Source organism: Symphalangus syndactylus, chromosome 3, assembly GCF_028878055.3.
Source record: "Symphalangus syndactylus isolate Jambi chromosome 3, NHGRI_mSymSyn1-v2.1_pri, whole genome shotgun sequence".
In the NCBI taxonomy this organism is placed as follows: Eukaryota; Metazoa; Chordata; class Mammalia; order Primates; family Hylobatidae; genus Symphalangus; species Symphalangus syndactylus.
Window position 1 is genome coordinate 91,683,527 of NC_072425.2, and position 17,797 is coordinate 91,701,323.

Below are 17,797 nucleotides of genomic sequence, written 5' to 3' on the forward strand. Positions count from 1 at the left end.
ATTTTAAATATATAATTATTTATATATAGTGGCAATAACTTCATAAAACAACTCTTTCTACTATAATGACGGTTATAGTTAATTTGGTCACCAATCACAAAAATCTATAACCATGTATAAAATTACCTTTTAATTGCAAAAGAGCCATCATTATTTTTACAGAAGACAGCAGTTTAATGTGCTAAACACTCTCTAGTCAGAGTGCTGGTCTGACTCTCCAGTAAATGCCAGCCCAACAGGCTGAACTGCAGAAAGAAACAGGAAGATCAAGGTTAAAAAAAAAAAAAATCTGTCTCCTACCCATAAACTGGTATTTAATTTAAAACTCTTAACTTCCTTCTGCACAACCTTATGTGCATCTAACCATGTCCATTTTGTAGTAAAGATTATCAATTCACGAGCACAGCTAAGAAAGCAACTCTCTCCCTCTGGCTGGCAGTTTATCAAAGGTCAGACAGGATTCCCACCTTACATGCATCTGTTTAATAGCTAAAACACATATGAAAACACTAGCTTTTTCCCACACAGAAAATGGCATATTCTAAGAAAATGCTGCTGTTCTTCAAATGTGCCCCATTCAAACAAAATGGATGAGAATAAATTACAAGCAAGTTTTACAACTGACTAAATTATGTTGTTTTGGAAATATAATATTCTTATTAGCCATTTTAAACATAAATGGTTTCCAGAAGGAACATCAGTAATTTGATGTTTGGGGAATTAAATTGGTCCAAACTGGAACAGTGGTTTAAAAGGATAAGGAGGACTAATTATCTGTGGTAAAAGGCGAATATATTAAACAACAAATTTTCAGTCACAATAATTTCCATAATAAATATCAAAAGTACCAAACAGAAGGTCAAAAGATATCCTCTAAACATGATTTCTAATTTATTAAATGCAACTTATTCTGTGTTGTTGTTAATTATAGGATTAGGAAGATTTCTGGAGCATCAGAAAACATCCAGGCCTTTTCAAATGTCATAAGGTTTTCTTTTGGAAGATTTTTAATTTTTTTTCCTTTAATATGGGTTCTCTATGTACGTACTCCCTTTTTCCAGATTTCGATAGTGTCTGCAACATTTGAAAACATGACAGTGCTCTGAATACTTGTAATTCCTAAATCTTACTCCTTATGAGAAATCTCAGCATAGCAAGAGTATTTCGTTGTATATGCATTGTTATACCATTTGGGGAGAAAAAAATTAACTCTTCGCTTTCTTTTCTGGTAGAAGTTAAACTTTTTAAGCCTTTCTTACCCCTTTCCCATATTTTACACACATACATACACACCCCACATACATGTAATAATGAATATATGTAGATATCTCATTTCTTATAGGATTTCAAAATGCTACAGTTACTTAAAGCTGAAAGTTCCTTTTAGGAGATTACACACATCTCCCTGGAAGAAAAAACAATTGACAGATCTTCCTGAAATTAGAGCACAGGAGACACACTAGAGAATTCTCCAAGTCCACATCACAGGAACTGCATCCTCAGCTCTCCGTCGCAGGCCACCTCTCCTGACAACCGCGCCTCGGATCTGGAGACAGCTCGGTCCCGCTCTGTCACATCACAGACACACAGGCCTGACACCAGCACCTCTCATTGCGGACAAGTGGATAACGGCTTCAAAGCCAAACAAACGCAGCCTGCTAGGCGCTCAGGGGACGCCCCCGTCCTCCGTTCCCTCTAGTCCCCACTGTGACACCCTCTTACGGCATCTAATTAACCATTTTACCTTAATAAGCTTACGATTCATCACTCTCCTTCCACTAGTCAAGGAACTGCTTTATCTCCCATCCCATCCCCCAGCCTCCTGAACTTTTCTTAAAACCCAGGTTTCTGATGTATTGACTTAAAACTGAAGTCCTCCACGAAACATCAAAGGTACCCCCCAATAAGCGTTGCTCCCCTCAAGCAACACGTTGCCAGTACAAACTTTTCATTCATAGCTCGGCTCCAACATAAACTGGGTGTGTTTGGGGGCGGGAGAGAATCACGCCACCGACCGCTCGCCTCAGTTTGCCTAGCCAAATGTCAGGGTGTGCACCACAAAGATCACCTAGCACCCAACTTCTGACAAAGGTTCCCTTAAACCCACCGGTCTCCGGGCTGCGAGATGCAAGGCAAGTGGCATCAGAGTCCGGACTGAGATGCTGTTAACCTGCGGAACCCGAGAAGGGAATACCGCGGCGCATCCTGAGGACCGGTGGCCCCCAATTCCCAGGGCTTTCCTCGAGCACCAGCCGGGGACTCTGCCGTGGTGCCACTCACCTCCGCCCGCTCCTGCTGAGGCTGTCGCGCCCTCCTTCGCTCCGCGCCGGCGACCTCCTAACTTCTCCCCCTTCTCCAAACAGCCATCTTTCGAGGAGGAGAAGAGAATGGTGAGGCAGAAGCAAAAAGGGAATGAAAGTTGACTCGGGGGCCGCCGCTGCTCCTTCAGCCGAGATTTACCGGCCGCGACGGGCGCTAGAGGAGGAGACCGCGGCGAGAGCGGCGGGCGCGGCGCGGCCGGCTCGGTGCGCGCTGCGCGATGTGCGGGACGCGCCGCCGCCGCCGCCGCGCGAGGGGGGGCTCAGGAGGGCGGCAGCGGGCGGCTGCGAGCTGCGAGCTGAGCTGGTGGCGGCGCGCGGAGGATTTGCTAAAAATAGCACTTCTTGGGGAGGGAAGTAGGGGACGGAGGTGGGAGGAGAGGCTCGGCCGGGAGCCCCAGCGCCGCGGAGGCTGGGCGGGGCTGGGTGGAGATAGGAGGAAGGACCCGCGGCGAGAGCGCGGGCCCAGGCGCTGGAGACCCGCAGGGCGGGTCGGGAGGCGCGAGCCGGAGGGGATTACGGGCGCGGGAACACCTGGGCGCGCGGCCGACGCGCTGGGAAGGACGCGCGGGAGGCAGGAGGGCAGCAAGGGCAGCCAGGGCAGCCCAGGGGGGAGCGGAAGAGGGTTCTGGGCTGCACCAGCGTTTTTTTTTTCTCCCAGGGGAAGGACCAGGGAGCCTAAGACGACTTGGGATTTCTGAAGCGAGACATGCCCACGCGAGGCGCGGGGTGATGGTCAGGCGGAGGCCGTGACAGAGAACGGTGCTGAGGAGAAGCCAGGCCGCTGCCTCGCCCTCTCGCGCCCCCCGTGGCTCGGGGAGCCCCGGCCGCTCAGGTGCGCGCCACACAGCGCCAGCCCGCCCCAGCTGAACGACTTCTTTTTAAGAGGAGGTAGCATTGTGGGGCGGTACCTGGAACGTCCCCACAGATGCGTGGAGCTTGAAGAATCATTCAAGAGAATTTTAAGAGAAAAAATGCTACATTTGGGGTTTGTCAAATGGGAAACGTGAGGGAATATGGTGACTGCTGTTGGAAACATGACAGGTATGCCGCGTTTTAAGGCTGACCAGGGAGGACCATTCGTTCTGAAACCAACCCTGAAAGAAGGCGAGCACAGTTAGAAGGGCCGAGAATTAACGAGATGATCTCCTTCAGTGGTTAGTATTCTTACCTTGGGGATTTTTTTTTTTTCTGCTATAAATGAAGTCTATACTAGCATCACTAGTAGCTGTAGATTCCTTTATGAAGTGTACAACATTAAAATATTTTTTAAGTGTAATCCTAAACATACTTGGCTAAAGCTAACTGTTGATCACTCAAAGAGGCTAGTATTTATGGTGTATGTAATTTGACCGTCAAACGAATTAAAGCTGGTGTCTCTGCTTTTATATTTATGGTTTTCCTCTACGTCAGCTAAAACACAGCTAGCTTATAGATTAATTATATGGATGGAAAGATCAAGAAAGACCTAACCCAGTACCCTCATTTTTAGAGGAGAGAACTGGGATCCATGGGAGTAGTGTGATTTGCCCAAGGTCTCACAGTGGCAGAGTTAAGATTAAAATTTAGGATTAGGGCCTAGGCCCGGTAGCTCAAGCCTATAACCCCAGTACTTTGGGAAGCCGAGGCTGGAGGATTGCTTGAGCCCAGGAGTTCGAGACCACGCTGGGCAACAAAGTGAAACCCCCATTTCAAACAAAGAAACAAACAAAAACCTCAGGAATAAAGCCAGACTACCAATTTCATAACAGCAAGATAACTCGAGAAAAGGAGTGGTATGGTAGCTGTACTTTTAAAATAGTTCAGCATTCTTAGGAGAATAAAAGTGTATGATGGCTAGATTTATCCCTCACTTTGCTCTGATCAAGAATTCACGCTGCAGGAGTGGTCAGCTAGCTTTAAATAAGAATTTAAAAATAAAAAATAATAAAGGTCATACTCCAAAGGCTGTTGGTGCTAGAGCTTCTGCTTAACTTTCTGTCCACACTGAGGATTCTGTTCATTAGCATGATGAATCTTAGTAATGGGTTCTCATGGGTTCTCATTTCGTGGGTGAAATTGATGATACTGACTCAAATAGAGATATTTCTGATTTCTATATATGCCAGATATAACCATCTAGTGACCTTTCACCCTTTACCTTTCAAAATGGAGTTAAGAAATGGTCAAGTGTCCAGCCTTTAAGTTTTTGGAGGGTTTTTTTGTTTGTTTTGGTTTTGGTTTTTGTAGGGGTTTTTTGTTTTGTTTTGTTTTGTTTTGTATTTTGAGACAGGGTCTTGCTCTGTCCCCCAGGCTGGAATAGAGCTGTACCATCAGGGCTCACTCCAGCCTTGACCGGGGCTCAAGTGATCCTCTAGCCTCCCAAGTAGTATCTGGGACTAACTTTTTTAGAGACGAGGCCTTACTTTAGTGCCTAGGCTGATTTTTTTTTTTTTTTTTTTTAATGATTCTGTTAGCCTACCATTGACTTTAAGGGAAAAATTCTCCCTCTATTGTCTCTTAAGAAACCTTTCATGTAAAGTATGGCTGAAGCACATAAAAAGAAATGTCCCTGGGATTTCAGTAGGCATCTGAAACAGATTTTGTGTAGTAAAGATGTATATGGCAAAATTTGAATTGAAACTTATTTTCACCTTTTAGGGTAGTGATAACAGGCATAGTTAACCTTCACTTAGGTCTAATTATTTAAGTATCCCATGTCCGGGTCATTTCACAAATGGGAGCAGTCCTCCTCATCATTCTGCTAGATATTTGAATGCTGACTTTGAGTAAGATACATGCTGGGTGCTACTAGAGATTCAAATATTTTAAATTATGATTTAGTTGAAAAGATAATTTATCTTAAAAATTTTGGTTGGGTTGGCATGTTCTCTGTTCAAACCTATGTTATTGCATATATGACACTACATTATAATTTTTTCCTGGTTTTAGTCTCTTGTCAACTGAGCTCTAAGAGGACAAAGATAACTCATTCACATTTTTTGTAGTTTTTAATAGACTATTTTTCAAAACAGTTTTACATTTACAGAGAAATTCAGAAGATAGTACAGTGAGTCTTGAACAACACAGGGGTTAGGAGAGCAGACCCCCTGCAAAGTTGAAAATCCACATATAACTTGACTCTTTAAAAACTACTAATAGCCTACTGCTGACCAGAAGCCTTCTCAAAATATCAACAATTAACACACATTTTGTATGCTATATGTATTATATACTGTGGTCAAACAATAAAGTAGTCTAGAGAAAAGAAAATTTTATGATGAAAATCATAAGGAAAATATATTTATTATTCATTAAGTGGAAGTAAATCATCATAAATGTCTTCATCCTCTTCATCTTCACGCTGAATAGGCTGAAGAGGAAGAGGAAACGTTGATCTTGTGTCTCAAGGGTGGTCGAGGTGAAAGAAAATGTGCATATAAGTGTATCCATGTAGTTCAAACCTGTGTTATTCAATGGCCAACTGTATAGAGAACAATATACATGCATACACACATACATACATAATTTCTCCTGCTATTATCATCATTCTTTAGTATGATACATTTTCTACAATTAGTGAACTGGTATTGGCACATTATTAACTGAGGTCCATAGTTTATCAGATTTTTTTTTGTTAGCTTTTATTAATGTACTCTTTCTGTTTAAGGATCCCATCTAGGAGGCCACAATATATTTAGTGATCATGTCTTTTTAGGCTTCTGGCTGTGGCACTTCCTCAGACTTTCTTTGTTTTTTATGACCATGACAGTTTTGAGGAATTCCAGTCAGATATATTTTAGGATGCCCCTCTGTAGTAATTTGTCTGATATTTTTCTCATGGTAAAAATAAAGTGATGGATTTTGGAAAAGAAGATTATAAAGTTCTATTTTCATTACATTATATCAAGGGTGTATACTAGGCAACATGGTTTGTCCCTGTTGATGATGATCTTAATCGCCTGGCTGAGGTAATGTTTGTCAGGTTTCTCCACTGTAAATTTACTCTTTTTTTTCCCCCTTTACATACTATATTCTCTGAGAGGAAGTCATTATGTGCAGCCCACACTTACGGAACAGAGATATGACCTCTTCTTTTAGGGCAGAGTATCTACATCATTTATTTGGAAGACTTAGTCATTCACTTTTTATTTCCAAAGATCAGCACAGAGCCCTCAACATAGTAGGTTCTTAATACATGTGAAGTGCAAGAATAGGATTAAACAGAATTTTTCCCCTCAAGAAAGTTTATAGGATCTGGATGTCACCAAAATGGTGAATAAGACTTTCCAATGCTTGTACTCCTGCAGAAACATCAATCTGAACAACTATACATGCACAAAAATACACCCCCCAGGCCATCTGCTGTGGTCCTATACGCCAGTGAACCCACAGTTCGGGCCTGCTTCAACAGACCTTGGGTCTAGGCCTATCCTAGTAGACACCAAGCTCCAGGCTAGCTTTCATGGCTTCAAGTACCAAGCCAACACCCATGATCCTTGGCTCCAGGATATAACCCAGAGACTCAGAATCCAGTAGACCCCAATGTCAGGCCAGACCTCATGGACTGAGACTCCAGAACCAACCCTGCCGACTCAGGCTACACAGTGGCCATGGTGGACCCAGGACCTAGGCCTGCTCCTGTAGACTCAGCCTCCAGGATCACCCCAGTGCCAAGCCAGTTTCCAGCCCCATCTTAGTGCCTGCCTATCCCCTGCAGATTGAAGCTCAAAGCACACAGCAGTACCAGGTCAGCCCCTATAGACCCAGGATTGGGGCAGGATCCCATGGACACAGACTGTAGAGACACCCTCATGAACACAGGCTCCAGGGCCACCCCCATGGACTCAACATGTCCACCCCAGTGGATGCAGACCCCAGGTATAACCCCATAGACCTGGTCACCAGGGCAGCCTCCCTAGGAAATCCAGCAGTAACTACCTGTGAACCACACCAGATAGCATGCCAGAATCTCTAGACAGACTGACTGGTAAAAGCTTTTCCAGATAAAGTGTGTCTGCAAAGATTTTAATAAGTCCCTATTTATTCAAATTAACACACACCAATACATACCGATAAGGTTCAAGAAAAATCAGGGAAACATGACACCACCAAACAGGGAAAATAAAGCACTAACTAATCCTAAAGAAATTGAGATCTATGAAATGATTTACAAAGAATTCAAAATAATTCGTTTAAGGAAACTTGGCAAACTTGAAGGAAATGCCGAGAAATAATTCAATGAAATCAAGAAAATAAATGATGAAATGAGAAATTTAATAGAGATTAAGATTATCTTTAAAAATCAAATCCTAGAGCTGAAAAATATAGTGAATGAAATAAAAAATACAATAGAGAGCATCAATAGTAAAATTGATGAAAAAGAATCTGTGAACTGGAAGACAGGTTATTTGCAAATATATAAGGAGAATATGTAAATAAGAGGAGAAAACAGAAAAAAAAAATTAAAGGAATGAAGAAAGCTTACAGAATTTATGGGAAAGCATCAAAAGACAAAATATTTGAATTATACCATTTCAAGAAGGAGAGAAAACAGATAAAGGGTCAGAAAAAATATTATTTTTTTTGTTATTTTGAGAGGAAATCTCACTCTGTCATCCAGGCTGGAGTGTGGTGGCGCAATCTCAGTCACTGCAACCTCTGCCTCCTGGGTTCAAGCAATTCTCCTGCCTCAGCCTCCCAAGTAGCTGGGATTACAGGTACCTGCCACCACACCCAGCTAATTTTTATATTTCTGGTAAAGACAGGGTTTTGGTGAAAAATGTAATATAATCCGGTGAAAGATATAAATATCACTGTATGGGAAGGTGAAAAGTCTCCAATCAGATTCAATCCAAATGAGACTACACCAAGACACATTAAAATCAAACTGTCAAAAATTAAAGAGAAAGGGAGGATCCTGGAAGCAGCAAGAGAAATTAAGCGTATCACACAAAGGGGAGTTCTAATAAGGCTAGAAGTGTATTTCTCAGCAGAAACCTTATAAGCCAGGAGAAAGTGGGATTATATATTAACAATGCTGAAGAAAAAAAGAAATCTTGCCAATTAAGACTACTGATATTCAGCAAAGTTGTTCTTTAGAAATGAAGGAGAAATAAAGGCTTCCCAGGCAAACAAAAGCTGAGAGAGTTTATACCACCAGAACTGCCTTACAAGAAATGCTAAAGAGATTTCTTCAAGCTGAAGGAAAGGACCCTAATTAGTGACAGAAGTATATATGAAAGTATAAAATTCACTGATAAAAGTAAGCACAAAGTCAAATTCAGAATATTCTAATCCTGTAATAGTGGTGTGCAGATCATTTATATTTAATGTAAAGGTTAAAATACAACACTATTAAAAATAATAGCTACAATAATTTGCTAAGATATACACGATATAAAAAGATGTAGATTCAAACATCAAAACATAAAATATCAACATTATTGACTCAGAGTGAAAAGTTTTTAACATAAAATGAGTAAAATAAAAATACTGAGTTTTTCTATGCAATAATAATTAAATAATTATCATCTTAAAGCAGCCTGTTATAAGATATTTTATATAAGCCTCATGGTAACCACAAAGCGAAAACCTACAGTAGATACATAAAAGATAAAAAGTAAAGAACAAAGCATACCACTAAACAGAATCACCTAATCACAAAGAAAGACAGTAAGAGAGGAATAAAGGAACAAAGGATCTACAAAACAACCAAAGAAAAAAATAACAAAATGACAATAATGAGTCCATACCTATCAATAATTACCTTGAATGTAAATGGATTAACTATCCAATCAAAAGATAGAAAGTATATTAACAAATAGGCCCAACTACACGCTTGCTAGAAGAGACCCCTTTCACCTTTAAGGATACACACAGATTGAAATGAAAGGATGAAAAAAAAAACAAATTCCATGCAACTTGAAACCAAAAGATAGCCGATATGGTTTGGCTGTATCCCCACCCAAATCTCACCTTGAATGTAGTTACCATAATCCCCACATGTCCTGGGAGGGGCCCAGTGGGAAGTAATTGAATCATGGGGGTGATTACTCCCATGCTGTTGTTTTCATGATAGTGGGTGAGTTCTCACGAGTTCTGATGGTTTTATAAGGGGCTTTTTCCCCTTTTGCTTGGCACTTCTTGCTGCCACCATGTGAAGAAGGACATGTTTGCTTCCCCTTCTGCCATGATTGTAAGTTTCCTGAGGGCTTCCCAGTCCTGCTGAACTGTGAATCAATTAAACCTCTTTCCTTTTTAAATTACCCAGCCTCAGGATGTCTTTATTAATACAATATCAGAGGCAGCTATGCTTATATCAGATAAAATAAAGAAGATCATTATATAATGATAAAGGGGTTAATTCATCAACAGGATATAACAATTATAAATGTATATGCACACAACATCAAAGCATCTAGATATATAAAGCAAATTTTAATAGTTTTGAAGGAAGAGATAGGCTGTAATATAAAAATAGCAGAGGACTTCAGTACCCCACTTTCAGCAGTGAACAGATTATTCAGACAGAAAAGCAATAAGAAAATCTTGGATTCAAACTCCACTTTAGATCAAATGGGCCTAATAGACAGTACAGAACATTCCATGTAACACCAGGAGAGTGCATATTCTTCTTAAGTGCACATGAAACTTGTTTAGTGGCCTAGACAAGAATAGATCATACAGTATAGACCACTAAACAAGTCTTAACAAATTTAAAATTGAAATCATATCAAGTATCTTTTCTGACCACGATGGAATTAAACCAGAAATCAATAACAGGAAGAATTTTAGAAAATTCACAAATACGTGAAAATTAAACAACATGCTCCTTAACAACCAATGGGTCAAATAAAAAATTTAAAGAGAAGTTAAAAAATATCTTGAGACAAACAAAAATAGATACACAACATGCCCAAACTTATGGGATGTAGCAAAAGCGTTTCTAAAAGGGAATTTTATAGCAATAAATGCCTACATCAAAAAATAAGAAAGATCTCAAACAACAAATCAAGGAGGTAGGGGGAAAAAGAACAAACTAAGCCCAGAGTTAGTATAATGAAAGAAATAATAAAGATAAGAGCATAAATAAATGAAAGAGATTAGAAAAACAAGGAAGATCAATGAACGAAAGAGTTGATTTTTTTGAAAAGATAATCTTAACTGACAGACTAAGAAAAAAGAAGACTCAAATAAAATCAGAAATGAAGACATTACAACTGATACTGTAGAAATACAAAGGATCATAAGAGACCACTGTGAGTAATTATACCCAACAAATTGGATTACCTAGAAGAAATTAATAAATTTCAAGACACATACAACCTACCAAGACTGAATCATGAAGAAATAGAAAATTTGAATAGGTGAGTAACAAGTAAGAAGACTTAATTAATAATAAAAAGTCTCCCATTAAAGAAAAGCCCAGGGCTTGAGGTTGTCACTGCTGAATTCTACCAAACATTTAAATAAGAACTAATACAAATGCTTCCAAAAAATTGAAGAAAAGGGAATACTTCCAAATTTGAAGCCAGCATTACTCTGTTACCAAAGCCAGAAAAGAACACTACAATAAAAGAAAATTATAGGCCATAGCCATAATGAGCATAAATTCAAAAGTCCTGAACAAAATACTATCAAACCAAATTCAATAGCAAGTTAAAGGCATTGTTCATCATGATCAAGTGAGATTTATCCCTGGAATGCAACAATAGTTCAACATATGCAAATCTCTAAATATGATGCACCACATTAACAGAATGAAGGACAAAAACCATATAATCATCTCAATGGATGAGAAAAAACATTTTACAATATTCCACATCTCTTCATGATTAAAAAAACTCACCAAATTAGGCATAGAAGGAATATACCTCAACACAATAAAGGCCATACATGACAAATCCACAACTAACATCATACTCAATGGTGAAAAGTATTCAAAGCATTTTTCCTAAGATCAGAAACAAGAGGAGGATGCCCACTCTTGCCACTTCTAGTCAACATAGTACTAGAAGAGCAATTAAGGAAGAGAAAGAAATAGAAGGCATCTAAATTGGAAACAAGGGAGTTAAATTTTCTCTGTTTTCAGATGACATGATCATATATATTGAAAACCCTAAAATCTCCACTAAAAAATTATTTGAACTAATAAATGAATTCAGTTAAGTTGCTGGATACAGAATCAACATACGAAAGTCAGTAGCATTTCTGTACACTAACAATGAACTATCTAAGAGAAAAAAATCAAACAAACAATATCATTTACAATGGCTACAAAAAACAAAATACATAGGAATAAATTTAACCAAGGAAATGAAAGACATGTATACTGAAAGCTATAAAACATTGATGACAGAAACTGAAGAAGATACAGATAAATGGAAAGACACTGTATGTTCATGGATTTGAAGAATTAATATTGTTAAAGGGTCCACACTAAATGCAATCTACAGAGTCAATGTAATCTCTGTCAAAATTCTAGTGTTATTTTTCATAAAAATAGAAAAAAAAACTAAAATTCATATGGAACCACAAAAACTCCCAAATAGCCAAAGCAATCTTGAACAAAAAGAACAAATTTGAAGGCATCACACTCTCTGATTTCAAAATCTATTATTAAGCTATTGTAATCAAAACAGCATAGTACCTACACAAAAATAGACATATCAACCAGTGTAATAGGATAGAAGGCATAGAAATAAACCCAAGTATTTACAGTCAATTGACTTTCATCAAAGGTGCCAAGAACATACAACAAAGAAAAGATAGTCTCTTCAGTCAGTGGTGTTGGGAAAGCTGGATGTCCACATGCAAAAGAACAAAATTGGACCTTTATCTTAAACCAGATACAAAAATCAACTCATAATAGATTAAAGACTTAAACATAAAACTTGAACCTACAAAACTACTAGGAAAAAAATAGAGGAAAATCTCCATGACATTGGTCTGGGTAATGATTTATTGCTTAGGACCCCAAAATCACAGGCAGCTAAAGCAAAAGGAAACAAGATGGGATTAAATCAAACTAAAAACCTTCTGCACAGTCAAGAAGACAATTGACAGAGTGAAAAGACAATGCAAAGATTAGGAGAGAATATTGCAAACCATACATCTGATAAGGGAGTAATATCCAACGTATATAAGAAACTCAAACAGTTTAATAGCAAGAAAACAACACAATTTTTAAAATAGACAATGGATCTGAACACACATTTCTCAAAGAAAAACATACAAATGACCAACAGGTGTATGAAAAAATGCTCAACATCTCTAATCTTTAGGGAAATACAAATTAAATCCACAATGAGATACCACTGCATACCTCTCAGAATGGCTATTGTCAAAAAGATGAAATATAAGAAGTGTTAGGATGTGAAGGGAACCTTGGTACACTATTGGTGGGATAGAAATTAGTACAGCTTTTTTGGAAACTAGTATGGAAATTTCTCAAAAAACTAAAAATAGAATTATCATATCATCCAGTAATCCCACTACAGAGCACATATCCAAAGGAAATGAAATCCATATGTTGAAGAGATATCTGCGATCCCCTGTTTACTGCAGCATTATTCACAGTAGCCAAGATATGGGATCAAGCTAGGTGACCATCAACAGATGAATGGATAAAGAAAATGTGGTATATATGGTATATATACCCAATGGGATACTCTTCAGCTTTAATTAAAAGGAAATCCTGCCATTTTCAACAATGTGGATGAAACTGAAGGACATTATGTTAAGTAAAATAAGCCAGGCACAGAAACAAAAATACAGCACAATCTCATTTATATGTGGAATCGAAAAAAGTTGAACTCATATCAGAGAGTAGAATGGTGGTTACCAGGAACAATGCTGGGGTAGATGTTAAGGAGAGGTTGCTCATAAGATATAAAATTTCTATTAGACAGGAGGAATAAAGTCAAGACATCTATTGTACAACATAGTAACTATAGTTAATAACAATGTATTATATTCTTGAAACTTAATGAGAGTAGATTTTAAATGCTCTCACCTAAAAAAAAAAGGATGTAAGGTAATGCATATGTTAATGAGCTCAATCTAGCTATCCCAGAATGTATCCATATTTCAAAACATCATTTTATACACAATAAGTATACACAATATGTACTTGTCAATTAAAATAGAATAATTTAAAAAGAAAGGTGATGCTATTCTCTGCATTTAAGCAGGAAAAAAGCCTGTGCTAAATTTCCATCTGAAAAAAAAGTTAGGTATGGTGGGGAAGATAAATGAGGTATTTGTGGTGATGGTGATGGTAGATGTTTTCTAGTTTTCTTTAGAGGGAGAAGTACTGTGTACATTTTACTATTAGTTGAAATATTTGTGGCATTCCCTAAGGGGTCATACTTCCCATACAGCCTTCCCTTGGTTTTTCCATTTATCTTTTTGTCCTCAGACACTAAATCAGCAGTTTTCCATATAAAGGAAATTGCTCCCTTTTCCAGGAATGAAGGCCACATGAGCAGAACCTTTTCCAAATCACTGAGGATATAAATGTGACCCAGAAGTAAACCACTGAGATTTGGAAGTTTGTTGCTATTACAACATTAGTTAGCCTATCTAGTCTGATTGCAAAATCCTAAGTTACTAAAATGAGACCACCAAATGCTGTGCTTGATTCAATTCTTATCAGTGATCACCTTTGGGGTGCAGCCTTTTAGGACTGTTTGTGTTTGGTTATGATACAAGTATGTTTTAAAATGTTTTCCCATTATATTTAAAATTAAACATTGTTCTTTATAAAGCAACAAGCCTCATCTTTTGTTGCAACACTGTCAATAAAATTAATTGAACCCCCACTGTGTGCAGAACACTACGGCAGAAACTGTAATCATTTTTCTGAATATTAATTTTAGGATGACATCATTTACTTTTCATTTACCTGAAAAAGTAAAGATGCAGTATTTAGAAGTAATAAACAAAGAAATTTAATTAGAATAATATACTATCAGAGGTGGATTTTACCATGACACTAATGAAGCTTAGGCTTCAGGAAGCCTCATTTGCACAGGTACCTTCTAAGACTGTATTCGTAATTTAGTATTATTTTACTTAAAAGGGTCCCAGATGCGTATAAGCTTCAGGCCCCACCAAACCTGGCTCTTTCCCTCAATACTACCAAATATGAAAACATGAAAACAAAGAGCTATAAGAGTCCTAAGAATAAAGGGCAGCACTCCCACACTGGAGCAAGTACACAGAATCTGTACATCTCAGCTCCCAGAAATAGGGTTTTTGGAAAGGTGAACCTGAAGTTTGAGTTCTGTAGTGAGATTTAAAACTGAGTCAGCATGTGCATCTATAACTGTAAGGCAGGAGGATACATTCAGCCTCGGGCAGAGTCCCCTTAATCTGGAAGCTACCTGTATTAGTCTGTCTCACACTGCCAATAAAGACATACCCAAGACTGGATAATTAATAAAGGACAGAGGTTTAATTGACCCACAGTTCCACATGGCTTGGGAGGCCTCAAAATCATGGCGGAAGAGTAAGGGACATCTTACATGACAGCGGGCAAGAGAGAATGAGAGCCAAGCGAAAGGAGAACCCCTTATAAAACCATCAGATCTCATGAGACTTATTTACTACCATGAAAACAATATGGGGGAAACTGCCTCCATGATTTGATTATCACCACCTGGCCCCACCCTTGACATGTGGAGATTATTACAATTCCAGGTGAGATTTGGGTGGGGACACAGCCAAACCTATCACTACCCAACATGCAAGGCCAGTGTCAGCGTACCCATCATAGCATTTTCCCATCATGTGGCTTTCATTTTATCATCCAAAAAATATTTGAGCAAGTTATTAGTCTTCTTCATAAAAGTTCCAGTTTTTACCGAGATTTTTTTCTAGAAGTCATTTCATCTTGAAAATAAGCTTTCTTATGGTTGCTGATAATACTTTTCCTTGAGGTTTAAGTAACAATTTTTCTCAATTAATTTTGTCAACTTCTAGGTCTGCAACGATGGATATTGTACTGCTCATCATCTCTGTTCAGGAATTCCCCATTGAAAGGACAGGTCTGTGCAGTAATAGAAGTTGTAATGTGACCCATTAAGGATTTCTTTCTCCTGCTAAATTTTGAATGGGAACTGAATGAATATACTGCCTCTATTTTTGATAATTCCTTTCTTATGCAAAAACATGTGGGTCATGGTGAAGTTTAATCACAACCCAATGTTCATTTATGAAATACTCTGAACTGCAATTAGTCATGTACAAATATGAAGGACCATTATCATGTGCATGTTAGCAGGTCCTCAACAAAGTTTTTGAATTATGAAACAAACAAGAGCCTTTGCATATACATGTATGCTTTCAGGGTGAACTTAAAATATTCCTTTTCATATCTATTATTATAAATACTTTATGTTAAGGTGATCCATGTACCTCAAATCTATAATCAGCTTACGTTGCAAGAAAAGATTTTAAAATCTAGATATATATTTATATGTATATGCCTACATTTATACATGTAATATTAGTAGGTGAACTAAAACCCTTATCAGAAAATAACATAAATAGGTTTTATACCAATTAAGTTAGAGGAATAATGTGAGAAAATAAGTACTATTTATGGGCTGTTTTCAGCGGATTTGAACTAATCATTAGGTTATATTTCAGCTATAATATAATATTACCTTATGATGTAAAACATAAGTTCGTGTTGCCTTTTGAAGTTGGGATGTTCAACCAGCTTGATATAAAATCTTATATCCCATATGAAAAAAATAATACACAAAATTTAGGATGCCTTTTTGAAGGGATCCATTTTTAGTCCTTTTAAGAGTTAGAGTTTGCTAAGCTATGAAATATCTAAATGGTGGCTCAATCAAATTAAGTTTTATTTATTTAATTTTAACATAAGAAGTCTAAAGACAGGAAGCTGTTGATATTGATTTGTGGTTCAAGGATAGAAGGCCAAGGTTGATAATTTTTGTGGCCTTTTCTTCATTAAATGGCGATTACAGGTTCAGCCATCAAACTAATTTCTAGACAGTAAGAAAAGACAGAGGAAAATATAAAAGGGATAGTACACGCATCAGGAAAACAAGGGCTTTGCCAGAAGTTCAACATACTTCTGCCTAGTTCTCACTGGCCACAACTGTGACACATCATCAATGCTGTCTGCAAGGAAGACTGGAAAAGAGAACTCCCTTTCTTATTCATTTATTATGTATTTTTCCAGCCCCCATACTAGAGAAAGATAAGGGAAAGAGGGTTAGAATGGATGAGCGACTCAACTTATAATATCTTCCATAGTCCTTAAAGTTTCCTAAAAAATGTTGTATTGACTGTAATAGGAAAATTGTTATCCAACGATATTTGAAGAATGTGCTTTGTTACAGAATTTCATAGAGTTTCAGACGTTCATTTACATGACTTTAGTGACCATATCTAACCCATCTAGGTTTTACAAATGGGAAAGCTGAGATCCACAAATTCTAGCTGACTTGCCCAAGACAACAGTCCAGAATTAGTTATTCCGGAACCAAGAGCCCACTCTGATTTATCGCACGGCTTCTGTGTTAGCATCCTCCTCCTGGTGTAACCCTTGTCCATTATGCCTTTTCTGTGTAAGTACTTTTTAAAAACAGTTTTAAAAAGAGAGAAAGAAAGAAAAGCGTGCATCCCATACTCTAACTTATTTCCATCTACTGAGCCAAAATTCCAAATACATAGCAAAAATGTCTCAATATATTGGTATGGTTTTGATTAATATGAAAAGACAGTTTTACATTATAACCCTCTTTTGCTGCTGCCCCCATTCTAAATCTTCTGCTGTTAACTTTGGAGTATTATTTCTGAACATTAAGAATACTAGAACGAAACTTCCTTTACTAAGGATAACTGTAACTGCCTATTCAGGAGTACAGTCTCATCTGTACCTCCTTGGAGCTGTCTGAGAAGACAGGATACATCCACAAAATAGTCTTAAGAAAATTTAAGTTTAGAAAAAAAGATTAATTTTGAGAGCAATTAAAAAACATTTGTTTTACAATAGTTTTGATCATTAAAATCTTCAATCATGTTCTGTTAAATATAATTGGAAAACATAAAAATTTTTCTTAGAGTTTATTTTTTAAATTTTAGTCTCTAGACTTTATTATGTAACAAGCTCTACTAGTTATTTATAAATTCCGAATTTTTATTTTCATGTAATTCAGGAACATTTAGAAGGCATTAAGTAGGCCCGGCATGGTGGCTCACGCCTATAATCCCAGCACTTTGGGAGGCCAGGGTGGGCGGATCACCTGAGGTTGGGAGTTTGAAACCAGCCTGGCCAACAGGGTGAAACCTCATCTGTACTGAAAATACAAAAAAATTAGCTGGGCGTGGTGGCGCATGCCTGTAATCCCAGCTACTTGGGTGGCCGAGGCAGGATAATTGCTTGAACCTGGGAGGCAGAGGTTGCAATGAGCCGAGATCGCACCATTGCACTCCAGCCTGGGCAACAAGAGCGAAAC

The 17,797-nt window shown here is 38.0% G+C and overlaps 1 protein-coding gene and 1 long non-coding RNA gene across 7 annotated transcripts in view; one reads left to right on the top strand and one right to left on the bottom strand.

The window, feature by feature from the left end:
- The window catches only part of HDAC9 (histone deacetylase 9), a 914,075-nt gene extending 911,425 nt beyond the window's left edge, over nucleotides 1-2,650 (bottom strand). For 3 of the 6 annotated variants that reach the window (XM_055272501.2, XM_055272504.2, XM_055272505.2), the window contains exon 1: nucleotides 2,281-2,650. The gene's annotated coding sequence lies outside the window, so the exon portion shown is untranslated. The remainder of the gene's footprint in view (nucleotides 1-2,280) is intronic. The other 3 variants (XM_055272506.2, XM_055272503.2, XM_055272502.2) reach the window with 1 other exon arrangement.
- Nucleotides 2,651-2,987: 337 nt separating this feature from the next.
- Nucleotides 2,988-16,873, top strand: LOC134736313 (uncharacterized). The gene is made up of 3 exons (XR_010120259.1): nucleotides 2,988-3,475; nucleotides 15,285-15,349; nucleotides 16,741-16,873. It is a non-coding gene; the product is annotated as an uncharacterized lncRNA (long non-coding RNA).
- Nucleotides 16,874-17,797: the final 924 nt, after the last annotated feature.